Source organism: Procambarus clarkii, chromosome 1 (assembly GCF_040958095.1).
Source record: "Procambarus clarkii isolate CNS0578487 chromosome 1, FALCON_Pclarkii_2.0, whole genome shotgun sequence".
Classification (NCBI taxonomy): domain Eukaryota; kingdom Metazoa; phylum Arthropoda; class Malacostraca; order Decapoda; family Cambaridae; genus Procambarus; species Procambarus clarkii.
This window is the reverse complement of record NC_091150.1, coordinates 25,880,678-25,894,632: the sequence shown is the minus strand read 5'-3', so window position 1 is coordinate 25,894,632 and position 13,955 is coordinate 25,880,678. Positions and strand designations below refer to the sequence as shown.

General features: G+C 46.4%; 2 non-coding genes across 2 annotated transcripts; both read right to left on the bottom strand.

The window, feature by feature from the left end:
• Positions 1-309: 309 nt before the first annotated feature.
• TRNAP-UGG (transfer RNA proline (anticodon UGG)) lies at positions 310-381 on the bottom strand. Its single transcript has one exon. It is a non-coding gene; the product is annotated as a tRNA-Pro (tRNA).
• Positions 382-12,493: 12,112 nt separating this feature from the next.
• TRNAR-UCU (transfer RNA arginine (anticodon UCU)) lies at positions 12,494-12,566 on the bottom strand. The gene has a single exon. It is a non-coding gene; the product is annotated as a tRNA-Arg (tRNA).
• Between the last annotated feature and the right edge of the window lie 1,389 nt (positions 12,567-13,955).

Here is a 13,955-nt window from a genome sequence, read left to right as displayed (position 1 = left end):
GATTACTTGATCAATCAAGGCTGTTGCTTGGAGCTGCCTGCAGCCCTCGTATCCATTATAACCCGGCTGGTCCGCCACTTCCTGCCTGGCTTTCTCCTGAATCTCTTCATGTAAATGTTGAGGATCTGCAAATTTCCTTCACTATATTCCAGAATTAGTTACATTTTAAATTATGCATCATACTGATTTGCTACTTAAAATTAAGTCTTATGATGTCTCCTATGTTTAATAGTGCATTTCTTAATGTTGGTAAAATATAAGGAATTAATTTTACAGTATAATTAACTTGCTCGGGAAGGAAAATATTGAGGGCCTGTCCGGGAGTTGAACCCGGGACCTCCTGCACCCAAAGCAGGAATCATACCACTAGACCAACAGGCCGTGGATATTTGAGTTTAGTTACGTTATTTAAATAACCTTTTTAGAATTAAATATGCCTATTGAAAATTACCAGAGCCTGTCCGGGATTCGAGCCGGGAGCGAGTATTTAAAGCAGGCAATTTTTTTTTGAGTTTTCTTGAGCAAAGCATAGTTTTCAACATGCGATCAATCAACTGGTAAACATTGCACACTTCCTTGTCGTTTGTAGTGTGATCTGCCTTCCTGTATCCTCAATTTAATTACCTGTTCATACACTGTTGGTTTTTCTCCTGATGTGGCTGTGCAGCAATTTAGGTTGAGTCTTTGCCTTGCTTGCTATGTCATTTTCGTATTGCCCTTCTGCCTCTCTTCTCACCTTGACGTATTCATTTTTGTTACTCCGGTATCTTTCTCTGTTCTCAAGTGTCCTGTTATTTCTATAGTTTCTCCGCACTTTTGTATTCTGTTGCCTTGCTAGATAAGATCTCTAATTAATACATGGGATTCTCATCTGCATTTCGTTTTTTTTCCTTTCGGACCGGGGCAAACTTGTCTGCTGCCTATTTAAACTTCTTCGTGATGTAATCCATCGTATCTTGGGCTGTCATTCCCCTGAGATTTCCCATGTTATATCTGTTAGGAATTTTCTTATCTCCTAGTAGTTTCCCTTTTGGAATGCTGGCTTTTTGTTTTCAGGTCCCTTTCTTGAGTACATTTGGTTCTTCGACCAAATACTCAAACGTGATTACTCTGTGGTCGCTTATTCGTACTGGGGTCTCGAAACCGTTTTCTCTTAGTCGGAGTCGTTCAGAGTGAAGACTAGGTCGAGTCTCGCTGATTATCGTTTCCTCTCATTCTTATGCGGCCTCTGACATGCTGGCTTAAAACGTTTTATCGCCACCTACAATAGTTTAGTTCTCCATGTTTCCTCACCTCCGTGTGGTTTCTTGTTCTCCCAGTCTATCCTTCCGTGATTGAAGTCCCCCATGATGATGATCCTCCCATTGTCATGGTGCCTGTAATGTAGTCTCTGGAGTGTGTGAATGTGTGTGTGTGCGTACTCACCTAGTTGTGCTTTCGGGGATTGAGCTCTGGCTCCTTGGTCCCGCTTCTCAACCGTCAATCAACTGATGTACAGATTCCTGAGCCTACTGGGCTCTTACACCTCTACATTTGAACATATCTACATGTGTGTGTGTGTGTGTGTGTGTGTGTGTGTGTGTGTGTGTGTGTGTGTGTGTATTCACCTAGTTGTGTTTGCGAGGGCTGAGCTTTGTTCTTTCGGCCCGCCTCTCAGCTGTCAATCAACTGTTTACTAACTACTTTTTTTCTCCACACCATACACACACACACACACCCCAGGAAGCAGCCCGTGACAGCTGACTAACTCCAAGGTACCTATTTACTGATAGGTAACAGGGCATTCAGGGTGAAAGAAACTTTGCCCATTTGTTTCTGCCTGGTGCGGGAATCGGACCCGCGCCACAGAATTACGAGTCCTGCGCGCTATCCACCAGGCTACCAGGCCCCCTTAATGTGTGCGTGTGTGTGTGTGTGTGTGTGTGTGTGTTGTGTGTGTGTCTGTGGTGTGTGTGTGTGTGTACTCACCTTATTGTGCTTGCGGGGGTGAGCTTTGGCTCTTTGGTCCCGCCTCTCAACTATCAATCAACTGGTGTACAGATTCCTGAGCCTACTGGGCTCTATCATATCTACATTTAAAGCTGTGTATGGAGTCAGCCTCCACCATATCTCTGCCTAATGCATTCCACCTGTTAACTACTCTGACACTGAAAAAGTTCTTTCAAACGTCCCTGTGGCTCATTTGGATACTCAGTTTCCACCTGTGTCCCCTTGTTCGCGTACCGCCAGTGTTGAATAGTTTATACTTGTCTACTCTGTCAATTCCCCCTGAGGATTTTGTAGGTGGTGATCATGTCTTCCCTCACTCTTCTGTCTTCCAGTGTCGTAAGGTGCATTTCCCGCAGCCTTTCCTCGTAACTCATGCTACTTAGATCTGGGACTAGTCTAGGGGCATACCCCTGAACTTTTTCCAGCTTCGTCTTGTGCTTGACAAGGTACGGGCTCCATGCTGGGGCCGCATACTCCAGGATTGGTCTTACGTATGTGGTGTACAAGATTCTGAACGATTCCTTACACAGGTTCCTGAAGGCTGTTCTGGTGTTAGCCAGCCTCGCATATGCTGCAGACGTAATTCTTTTTATGTGGGCTTCAAGAGACAGGTTTGGTGAGATATCAATTCATAGATCTTTCAGTTTTTCCGTTGCATTAAGTACTTCATCTCCTATTGTGTATCTTGTGTCTGGCCTCCAGTTTCCACCGCCTAGTTTCATTACTTTGCATTTACTCAGGTTAAACTTTAGCAGCCATTTGTTGGACCATTCATTCAATCTGTCTAAGTCGTCCTGTAGCCTCCTATTATCATCCTCTGTTTCAATCCTCCTCATAATTTTTGCATCATCAGCAAACATGGAGAGACACGAATCTATACCCTCTGGGAGATCATTTACATATATCCGAAACCGTATAGGTTCAAGAACTGACCCCTGCGAGACTCCACTTGTAACGTCTCGCCAATCTGAGACCTCACCCCTCACACTGACTCGTTGTCTCCTGTTGCTTAGGTACTCCTTTATCCAACGGAGTACCTTCCCTTTCACTCCAGCCTGCATCTCCAGCTTTTTCACTAGCCTCTTATGTGATACTGTATCAAAGGCTTTTTGACAATCCAAAAATATGCAGTCTGCCCACCCTCTTTCTTCCCTAATTTTTGCTGCCTGGTCGTAAAATTCAATTAGCCTGTGAGGCAGGACTTGCCATCCATGAACCCATGTTGATGCTGTGTTACAAAGTTCTTTCGCTACAGATGTTCCACTAGCTTTCTTCGCACAATCTTCTCCATCAGCTTGCATGGTATGAAGGTTATGGTCACTGGCCTGTAGTTCAGTGCCTCCTGGCTATTCCCTTTCTTGTATATTGGAACTACATTAGCTGCCTTCCAAATTTCCGGCAGTTCCCCTGTTGCCAGTAATTTGTTATACACTATGTAGAGTGGTAGGCACAGTCATTCTGCTCCTTCCCTTAGTATCCAAGGGGAGATTCCATATGGACCTATAGCCTTTGTCACATCCAACTCTAGTAAAGACTTCTTTATTTCTCCACTGGTAATCTTAAACTCTTCTAGTGGTTCCTGGTTAACTATTCCCTATCTTATCTCTGGAATCTCTCCTTGCTCTAAGTTGAAGACCTCCTGGAATTTCTTATTCAGTTCCTCACACACTTCCTTGTCGTTTGTAGTGAATCCTTCTGCCCCTATCCTTATATTCATTACCTGTTCCTTTGCTGTTTTTTCTCCTGATGTGGCTGTGAAGCAATTTAGGTTGAGTCTTTGCCTTGCTTGCGATGTCATTTTCGTATTGTCTTTCTACCTCTCTTCTCATCCTGACATATTCATTCCTGGCACTCTTTTATCTTTCTCTGCTCATAAGTGTCCTGTTATTCCTATAGATCCATGCCCTTTTATTTTGCTGCTTAGCTAGCCTACACCTCTGGTTAAACCATGGGTTTCTCATCTTCATTTCATTGTTTTCCTTTTGGGCTGGGACAAACTTGTTTGCTGCTTCCTTGCACTTGTGCATGATGAAGTCCATCATGTCTTAGGCCGTCTTTCCCCTGAGCTTTGTTCCCCATGTTATATCTGTTAAGAATTTTCTTAACTCCTCATAGTTTCCCTTTCGGAATGGCAGTTTTTTGTTTTCAGTACCCCTCCTCGAGTTCAGTAACCCTTCCTCAACCAGATACTCAAACATCAGTATACTGTGGTCGCTCATTCCTACTGGGGCCTCATAGCCGATTTCCCTTATGTCGGAGTCGTTCAGAGTGAAGACTAGGTCGAGTCTCGCTGGTTCATCGTTTCCTCTCATCCTAGTGGGTTCCCTGACATGTTGGCTGAGAAAGTTTCTTGTCGCCACCTCCATTAGTTAGGCTCTCCATGTATCCTCTCCTCCATGTGGTTCCTTGTTCTCCCAGTCTATCCTTCCGTGATTGAAGTCTCCATGATGAGCAGATGGGATCTATTTCTACAGGCAGCAGAAACTGCCTTCTGAATTATAGTGTTAACAGTTATGTTGATGTTGTCATACTCTTGCCTTGGTCTTCTGTCATTTGGTGGAGGGTTATATATCACTGCTACTACTACTTTTGGTCCTCCCAATGTCATGGTGCCTGTTATGTTGTCTCTGAATCCCTCGCAGCCCAGGATGTCCATCTCCTTGAAGCTCCATTCCTTTCTCATTAGTAGGGCCACTCCACCTTCTCCCCGTCCTTCCCTCTCTTTCCTTATTACAGTGTAGTCCTGGGGAAACACCGCATTCATTATGATGCCTGAGAGTTTTGTTTCTGTGAGTTTGATGACATCTGGGTTCACTTCTTGTGTTCTTTCCCGTAGTTCACTTGCCTTGCTTGTGATCCCATCTATGTTCGAGTACATCACCCTGAAGCTGACTCTCTTCTGTCCTTTCTCAGATCCTATTGCTTCCCCTGAAGCAGGGAAACAGGGAGGGACCGGGATGGGGGGCCTTTGAAGGGGGACCTGGGGGTTCTGGGGTGTGCGGGGGCTGGGAGGATCTGGTACGGGGAGGGTGGTGTAGGAGGGAGGGCTTCGGGGGGGGGGAGAAAAGAGTGCTTGCGGGGTGGGTGAGTGGGGGAGGCTTGGGAGGATGAGAGGGGGAGGCTTTGGAGAGTGTGGCAGAAGGGGAGGCTTGGGGTGGTATGGGAGGGAAGAGGGCTTGGGGTAATTAGGGGGAATGGGGGCATAAAAGGAAGGAGGGCTTGGGGGGAGGTTGTGGGATAGGGAGGGGCGAGGGGGGATGAGGAAAAAGGGAGGGCTGAGAAGAGTGGGGGAGAAGGGAGGGCACAGGATGGTGGAGGATACTGGAGGGTTAGGGGGGCAGGGGAGTATGGAGGGCTTGGGGATGGGGGAGAAGGGAGGGGCATGGAGAATTAGGGAGGACTTGGGGGGGAGAAGGGAGATCATGGGGAGGGTGCCCAAGGTGGGCACCTCGGGCACCTGGGGTTGGGGCACGTAGAGCATCTATTGGGTTTAAGATGGGGGGGTCCTTCTGTGTGTGTGTGTGTGTGTGTGTGTGTGTGTGTGTGTGTGTGTGTGTGTGTGTGTGTGTGTGTGTGTGTGTGTGTGTGTGTGTGTGTGTGTGTGTGTGTGTGTGTGTGTGTACTCACCTCACCTAGTTGTACTCACCTAGTTGTGTCTGCAGGATCGAGCATTGACTCTTGGATCCCGTCTTTCGAGCATCGGTAGTTTACAGCAATGACTCCTGTCCCATTTCCCTATCATACCTGGTTTTAAAATTATGAATAGTATTTGCTTCCACAACCTGTTCCTGAAGTTTATTCCATTTCCCCACTACTCTCACGCTAAAAGAAAACTTCCTAACATCTCTGTGACTCATCTGAGTTTCAAGCTTCCATCCATGTCCTCTCGTTCTGTTACTATTCCGTGTGAACATTTCGTCTATGTCCACTCTGTCAATTCCTCTGAGTATCTTATACGTTCCTATCATGTCCCCCCTCTCCCTTCTTCTTTCTAGTGTCGTAAGGCACAGTTCCCTCAGGCGCTCTTCATACCCCATCCCTCGTAGCTCTGGGACGAGTCTCGTTGCAAACCTCTGAACCTTTTCCAGTTTCATTATATGCTTCTTCAGATGGGGACTCCATGATGAGGCGGCATACTCTAAGACTGGCCTTACGTAGGCAGTGTAAAGCGCCCTAAATGCCTCCTTACTTAGGTTTCTGTGTGTGTGTGTGTACTCACCTAATTGTACTTACCTAATTGTGCTTGCGGGGATTGAGCTCTGGCTCTTTGGTCCCGCCTCTCAACCGTCAATCAACAGGTGTACAGGTTCCTGAGCCAATTGGGCTCAATCATATCTACACTTGAAACTGTGTATGGAGTCAGTCTCCACCACATCTCTTCCTAATGCATTCCATTTGTCTCTGACTCTGACACTAAAAAAGTTCTTTCTAATATCTCTGTGGCTCATTTGGGCACTCACTTTCCACCTGTGTTCCCTAGTGCGGGTGCCCTTTGTGTTAAATAGCCTGTCTTTATCTACCCTATCAATTCCCTATCAATCCCTGTGTGTGTGTGTGTGTGTGTGTGTGTGTGTGTGTGTGTGTGTGTGTGTGTGTGTGTGTGTGTGTGTGTGTGTGTGTGTGTGTACTAACCTATTTGTACTCACCTATTTGTGCTTGCGGGGGATTGAGCTTTGGCTCTTTGGCCCCGCCTCTCAAGCGTCAATCGTCAATCGACTGGTGTACAGATTCCTGAGCCTACTGGGCTCTATCATATCTACATTTAAAACTGTGTATGGAGTCAGCCTAAACCACATCACTTTCCAATGCAATCCACGTGTTAACTACTCTGACACTGAAAAAGTTCTTTCTAACGTCCCTATGGCTCATTTAGGTACTTAGTTTCCACCTGTGTCCCCTTGTTCGCGTACCACCAGTGTTGAATAGTTTATCCTTTTCTCCCCTGTCAATTTCCCCTGAAGATTTTGTAGGTTGTGATCATGTCTCCCCTTTCTCTTCTATTTTCCAGTGTCGTAAGGTGCATTTCCCCGCAACCTTTCCTCGTAACTCATGCCCCTTAGTTCTGGGACTAGTCTAGTGACATACCTCTGAACTTTTTTTGTCTATCTTCGTCTTGTGCTTGACAAGGTACGGGCTCCATGTTTGGGCCGCATACTCCAGGATTGGTGATTGTCGTTTTAGGTATGTGTGTACTCACCTAGTTGTGCTTGTGGGGGTTGAGCTCTGGCTATTTGGTCCCGCCTCTCAACCGTCAATCAACAGGTGTACAGATTCCTGAGCCTATTGGGCTCTATCATATCTACACTTAAAACTGTCTATGGAGTGTCACGTGGGGGGTGGTGGGCCGGGCCGGGGCTCTGCTAACACTCGGCTGCTAGGGGCTCAAAAGGCCCAAATACTCAGCCCCTCCGACTCCCGGGATTCACCGAGTCTCCTTGGTCACACAAGAGAGGACCAACAATGCCCACCTCCGCAGGTCTTTGTTTCCACCACAAAAGGGGTGCCACTGATTCACCCTGGAAGCCCTTCAGTCAAACACGGGGAAACTGCTGTTAACAGTTCCGGCCTAGACCCGTGGGGGAGTGAAGGAAGACTCAGGCTTACCTTATAACCATAACCTCCCTGAGTCTTGCCTGCCAGACAAAAGGTTGCAGGAACTCCTTTCCCGCCTGTCTTCTCTATCTTCTTCTTAGCAAGGTCGCCAGCTGGGTTATTATACCTGCACCCCAGCAATGCAGTTCAGTGGGTGTATTATATATTGTTTGTAGCCAGAAGATTGCTACTCCCATAGATCTGCCACTAGACTGTTGGCCCAGGGTACTCTCCCAGGAAGGTCTGTGTGGCTTTACCTCTCTCTAGCCACTACGTTAATAATTGCCACCATTCAGGCACCGATACTGATCGGATGGCTAAGGGTACACTTTTACGTAAGTCTGTGCTGTCTTTACCACCCTCCAGGCAATAAGAACTTCTATAGAAAACGTTGTGTCCCCTATGTGGTACTATGATAACTTTCGTGTATGCTCATAGAGAAAATATCATAATGGAGGCACACTTAAACACAGTGATAAAATGTGTGAATTTACTGATGCAAATTACATGAACACACATACAATCACAAGTAATACATGAATATGGAAATATGGATAATAAGTCTGGAGATCGTCAGCCTCTTCTTCCACGACCTCCAACACTCCTTCAACTGGGCAAAAAGACAGGAGTCCCACACTCTCACAGGAGGGCCTCTTCACCACGTCGGCGCCTCTTCTTCACTGTCCTGCCATCAATACACACTGTCCTCTCTGACAGTCCTGGACACAAGCTGCCTTGCAGCCTATTCTACTATTAAAGTATTAAAGTCCTGTTGCCACATACATAAGTAAATATTGTGGCCTAACTAGCCTACTCATGCAAGGGGTAATTGGAGGGAAAATGATCTACCTTACATTCCTGGCTCACGACGCCTGTCCCTCGATGGTGTGAGGTTCCCACGCTTCCTTGGGTCGATCCTTGACGATCCAGGACGTTCCACAGGTCCTCAGGTGTCGTGAGCCTTCGCGTCGTCGCCGTTCCAATCCCTGAGATTCAGCTGACCCAATCCTGGTTCATCGATGGGCGCTGAGCTAATCACTATTTTTCCCACTCTCGCCCCTTCCACAAGGCGTTGCTCCTTGTCCTAGGCACGGTGTCGTCCTTCCAAGACCCTCAGTGGATGTGACCCGGTCACAGCTAGGCCTGCCCGCCGCACCTCCCAGACCTCACGTCCAGCGGCGCCGCCCCAGCGTCGTCGCTGACTATTTTCCAAGTTTGGCACTTCTCTGCTCAATGAACTTGGTTCCTTATTTGCTTCCCAGAAGCGCAGGGTCTCCAATAACTTATGGTGGGCTGCGATGGCTAGTTAATCCACTGAATAAGGCTTGTAGAGCCTCTAATCCTTGAGAGCAGACCGAGGTGCGTCCTGTCGCTTCCAAGGTCGGATCAACTCTGACGTTGGCGCCGCCCGGGGCACTCGGTGACGTCATGGCGGGCCCTGATTGGTCGCCCGCGACCTAAGTCGGCCAATCCGCGATCAGCTAGTGTCCCTTCCAAAAGGTCATATCTGCATTAGGGGATACTCTTTCATTTTATATCAGGGCACCAATTTCCCCTTATTTACAACTTATAATATAACTTCCTTCCCTTAACTGGCAGCCGGTCTGGTCGCCACATATGTCAATAGACTCCCTGAACCTCAGAGAATCAGTAGGGAGAGCTGATATGACTCTTAAAGTAGGCAAACGAAAGAAATAGGAGAGGGTACCGTAACAGGAGTCAGCCTCCACCACATTACTTCCTAATGCATTCCATTTGCCAACCACTCTGACACTAAAAAAGTTCTTTCCAATATCTCTGTGGCTCATGTGGGCACTCAGTTTCCACCTGTGTCCCCTTGTGTTAAATAGCCTGTCTTTATCAACCCTGTCGATTCCCTTGAGAATCTTGAATCTGGTGATCATGTCCCCCCTAACTCTTCTGTCTTCCAACGAAGTGAGGTTTAATTCCCGTAGTCTCTCCTCGTAGCTCATACCTCTCAGCTCGGGTACTAGTCTGGTGGCAAACCTTTGAACCTTTTCCAGTTTAGTCTTATGTTTGACTAGATATGGACTCCATGCTGGAGCCGCATACTCCAGTATTGGTCTGACATATGTGGTATATAATGTTCTGAAAGATTCCTTACACAAGTTTCTAAAGGCCGTTCTTATGTTAGCCAACCTGGCATATGCTGCTGATGTTATCCTCTTGATATGAGCTTCAGGGGACAGGTCTGGCGTGATATCAACCCTCAGGTCTTTCTCTCTCTCTGACTCTTGAAGTATTTCATCTCCCAAATGATACCTTGTATCTGGTCTCCTGCTTCCTACCCCTATCTTCATTACATTACATTTGCTTGGGTTAAACTCTAACAGCCATTTGTTCGACCATTCCTGCAGCTTGTCCAGGTCTTCATGAAGCCTCAAGCTGTCCTCCTCTGTCTTAATCCTTCTCATAATTTTGGCGTCGTCAGCAAAATGTGTGTACTCACCTAATTGTACTCACCTAATTGTGCTTGCGGGGGTTGAGCTCTGGCTCTTTGGTCCCGCCTCTCAACCGTCAATCAACTGGTGTACAGATTCCTGAGCCTATTGGGCTCTATCATATCTACATTTGAAACTGTGAATGGAGTCAGCCTCCACCACATCACTTGTGTAAGTATGTGTGTGTGTGTGATTACCTAAGTGTAATTACCTAAGTGTAGGTACAGGATGAGAGCTATGCTCATAGTGTGTCGTCTTCCCAGCACTCTTTTTCATATAACGCTTTGAAACTACTGGCGGTCTTGGCTTCCACCACTTCTCACCTAATTTATTCCAACCATCTACTACTCTGTTTGCAAAAGTGAATTTTCTAATATTTCTTCGGCATCTGTGTTTAGCTAGTTTAAATATATGACCTCTTGTTCTTAAAGTTTCGGGTCTCAGGAAATCTTCCCTATCAATATAAATAAAAATGTAAATGATCGTTTCTTCAAAATCGGTAATCTCCGAAAGTTCTTCACCGATTGCTTTGAAATTTTCACACAACGTTCCATTCGCATCCGAGCGGGTTTATGTATACATACTATGTAGATGTCACGTCTGTGATGGGGAGAAAAAACATGCTTTTTGGAAAACCTTTTTTTTATGTGTTTTTCATGAGAGGGAAAACTTCGAAACCTCTTTACCGATTTCTTTGAAGTTTTGACACAACGTTGCATTCGCATAAGCGAGTATTTTTATATACTTACTTTATACATGCTTCTCCAGTGACAGGAAGAAACATGTTTTTTTTAAAAACAGCGCCATCTGTTGCACGTAATAGCAACACACGCTATACTGAATATGTTATGATTCCATTTCAATGTTTCCGATTGCACTGATAAATTGAATTTTCATAGATTTCGATTTATTTTCATTTTGATTTAATTATTTTGTGTGACACTGCGTTGAATTGAGCTGTGTTGTTGACCATTCCAATCATTTCGTGAGTATAAGTATAAATGCCACACCTGTGAAAGGTGTGGCATTTATATATATATTTTTTTAACAGCGCCATATGCTATACGTAAGAGCAACACACGCTATACTAAATATGTTACAATTCCATTTCAATGTTTCCAGTTGCACTGATAAATGGAATATTCATAGATTTCGATTTATTTTCATTTTGATTTAATTATTTTGTGTGATAATGCCTTGGAATTGAGCTGTGTTGTTTACCATACCGTTCATTTTGCGAGTAGAGTTTATTTTTGTATTTTTTCCTTTTTCTCATTTCTTATTTAAACTCTTCTTCTTATTTTTCAGTGATGGGAACATAAGGTTATTTGATGCTCACAATTTTCTGATGGGAACATTAGATCATTTGGGGATGCATCAGATGAAGGAGCGGGGAATGATGGGGAGGACGAGTGAGTGGGGGAGGACGAGGGGACAGGGGTGGGGGTAATGGTGGGGAGGACGAGGGTACAGGGGAGTTGGGGATGGTGAGGACGAGGGGAGGGAGGAATTTATAATGGTGGGGAGAACAAGACAGGGGAGTGGGGGATGGTGGGGAGGAAGAGGAGACAGGGAGGGGGGGGGAATGGTAGGGAGGTCGAGGGGACAGGGAAGTGGGAGATGACGGGGGAGGATGAGGGGATTATGGAGTGGGGGAATGGAGGGGGAAGACGAGGGGACGGTGGAGTTTGAGATGGTGGGGAGAACAAGGGGACAGGTGAAGGGGGAATTGTGGGGAGGACGAGGGGGATGGGTGGAGTAGGGGATGGTTAGGAGGACGAAGGGACGGGGGTGTTGGGAATGGTTGGGAGGACGAAGGGGATGGGAGCGGGGGAATGGTGGGGAGGACTGGGGGACATGGAAAGGTTGCTGTGGCTCAGCAACGCATGGCCGGGTACAACTAGTCAATAATAAAGTGAGTGTGTGTGTGTGTGTGTGTGTGTGTGTGTGTGTGTGTGTGTGTGTGTGTGTGTGTGTGTGTGTGTGTGTGTGTGTGTGTGTGTGTGTGTCTACATTAGCAAGCTATTAGCTCTTGGACCCCGCCTTTCTACCCTGTTTATATTTTCACTATTATGGATACTACATATAATTCTCTCTAACACACGCACACATTCCCAGGAAGCAGCCCGTAGCAGCTGCCTAACTCTCAGGTACCTATTTACTGCTAGGTCAACAAGTAGCATCAGAGTGAAAGAAACTCAGCCCATTTGTTTCTGCCTCTGCTGATGATCGAGCTCGGGCCCTAAGAACCACGACTCCAGAGCGCTGCTCACTTTGTCGTGAGGCACCAAAAGGAAATGTAGCCTAAGCGGTTCCGTCCAGTAGCAGGAATTGAATCCACGACCAATGCGCGTAAATTTAATCATTTCATAAACGCTAACTGGAAGTATTCCTATTAATAAACATTTTCGAGTCATTTACAGAGTGAAAGCGACGTCCAGCTAAACAACTATCCCAAGTGGGTTTCGAACCCTCGACCTCTGGATTAGAAGTCCAGCGCGCTATCCACTGCGCCATGAGGACGGCTATCCACTGTGTCATATGTGTGTTTCATATCCATATCCACTCACCTAGTTCACCTAGTTGTACTCACCTAGTTATGCTTGCGAGGGTTGAGCTCTGGCTCTTTGGTCTCGCCTCTCAACTGTCAATTAACTTATGTACAGGTTCCTGAGATTATGGGCTTTATCATATTTACACTTGAAGCTGTGTATGGAGTCTGACTCCACCACATCACTTGCATTACAATTGTCAACCACTCTGACTCTTAAAAAGTTCTTTCAAATATCCCTGTGGCTCATTTGAGCACTCAGTTTCCACCTGTGTCCTCTAGTGTGTGTGCCCCTTGTAATTAATAGCCTGTCTTTATCTACCCTGTCAATTCCTTTGAGAATCGTGTATGTGTAATCATGTCCCCCTAACTCAACTGTCTTCTAGTGACGTGAGGTTTAATTCCCGTAGTCTCTCCTCGTTGCTCATATCTCTCAGGTCGGGAACTAGTCTGGTGGCAAACCTTTGAACCTTTTCCATTTTTGTATTTTGCTTGACTATATATGGACTCCATGTTGGAGCTGCATACTCCAGTATTGGTCTGACATATGTGGCATACAAAGTTCTGAATGAATCCTTACACAAGATTCTAAAGGCCGTTCTTATGTTGGCCAGCCTGGCATATGCCGCTGATGTTATCCCCTTGATATGAGATTCAGGTGACAGGTCTGGCGTGATATTTACCCTCCTTCCCCCAAGTCCTTCTCTCTCTCTCTCTCTCTCTCTCTCTCTCTCTCTCCTCTCTCTCTCTCTCTCTCTCTCTCTCTCTCTCTCTCTCTCTCTCTCTCTCTCTCTCTCTCCTCTCTCTCTCTCTCTCTCTCTCTCCCTCTCTCTCTCTCCTCTCTCTCTTCTCTCTCTCTCTCTCTCTCTCTCTCTCTCTCTCTCCTCTCTTCTCTCTCTCTCTCTCTCTCCTCTCTCTCTCTCTCTCTCTCTCTCTCTCTCTCTCTCTCTCTCTCTCTCTCTCTCTCTCTCTCTCGTCTCTCTCTCTCTCTCTCTCTCTCTGTCTCTCTCTCTGTCTCTCTCTCTCTCTCTCTCTCTCTCTCTCTCTCTCTCTCTCTCTCTCTCTCTCTCTCTCTCTCTCTCTCTCTCTCTCTCTCTCTCTCTCTCTCTCTCTCTCTCTCTCTCTCTCTCTCTCTTCTCCTCTCTCTCTCTCTCTCCTCTCTCTCTCTCTCTCTCTCTCTCTCTCTCTCTCTCTCTCTCTCTCTCTCTCTCTCTCTCTCTCTCTCTCTCTCTCTCTCTCTCTCTCTCTCTCTCTCTCTCTCTCTCTCTCTCTCTCTCTCTCTCTCTCTCTCTCTCTCTCTCTCTCTCTCTCTCTCTCTCTCTCCTCTCTCTCTCTCTCTCTCTCTCCTCTCTCTCTCTCTC